Genomic DNA, 1305 nt, shown 5'->3' with positions numbered 1-1305 from the left:
AAGGGAAGGACTCCCCCCTTTAAGAATGATGCCATTCACCCACCTAGGCCTCCTTCACATAGCCCTTACCTGGGTGCTTCCCTTTCAGGTCTTAGTAACAGTTTCTCCCTTGTTCTTGGAACTCTTAGTAGATGGAAAAATGTGTGTTTGTTGTAGGAAGTAGAGATTTATGGTAAGGAAAATTGAGCTCCTAGGCAGGGGAGATATTGGAAGTTCCTTTCTGTTTGGAACTCTGGAGCAGATGAAGCTATTTACAAGACAAATCCATGGTGACTGTAGATTCCCAAGGCTTAGGGTGCTGCCCTGCCTTGTTGTTGTTAGCCTGATACAAATATCTTAATGCTAACTTCTGGCGCCGAGAGAAGACCCATGCTCACCTGGAATCAGCTGTCACTCTTTAGACAATTCATTTAATTCTTAGCTCATCTTTCATATCTATCCTCAAAGAATCATTAAAACATCTCAAATTTGAGGCCTCAGGTCGGCAATAAAGAGGCTAAAAAAAAAAAGTGCCTCCTCTGAAGCAAGGGCTCTGTGTGAGAAAGGAGACGGATGTCCGAGCTGCTTCCCAGCAGATGCTCTGCAAGGGTATTCTGGGCAGCCTAGAGAGAGCATCCCTCAACCATAGCAGACAGTGAGGCGGAAGAGAGGAAAATTCTGCATAAGAAAGACAGATTTTTAAACTGTAAAGAGGGTGTAAAAATAGATACGAGTTAGTTGAAAGGGCAAAGAGGAAGGAAGGCTGTTTCAGTTAGAGAGAATGACTCAAAGCTGTTTAAATATTTGATGGACACTACGATTTTATTATTGAGAGAGTACCATACTAGGTTAGGCACTAGGCACTGGGGAATCAAAGATAAAAATAAGTGATTTAGTTCTCTAGACCATCAAGTGATGGAAATAGATTGAGAATTCTCTAACTGCAATATGGTGATTTAAAAAAAAAAAATCTCAGAGTGTGACAGCCCTTACTGTCCAGACCAGGACACTAGGCCCAGCAAGTTTAAGGCTATAGTAGGTAACGTAATACCTTGTCACAAAACAAAAAAGAGAGCTGGGAGTACAACTCAGCAGTAGAACACTGGCCTGCCCTGTGCGAAGCCCACGGTTTAATCTCTATTACATGATAGATAGATAGATAGATAGATAGATAGATAGATAGATAGATAGATAGATAGATGGATAGATAGATAGATAGATAGATAGATAGATAGATAGATAGATGGATGGATAGATAGATAGATGGATGGATAGATAGATAGATGGATGGATGGATGGATGGATGGATGGATGGATGGATAGATA

This window comes from Mus pahari, chromosome 4 (assembly GCF_900095145.1).
Source record: "Mus pahari chromosome 4, PAHARI_EIJ_v1.1, whole genome shotgun sequence".
NCBI lineage: Eukaryota > Metazoa > Chordata > Mammalia > Rodentia > Muridae > Mus > Mus pahari.
The sequence above is the reverse complement of the archived record's forward strand: the minus strand, read 5'-3'. Positions refer to the sequence as shown.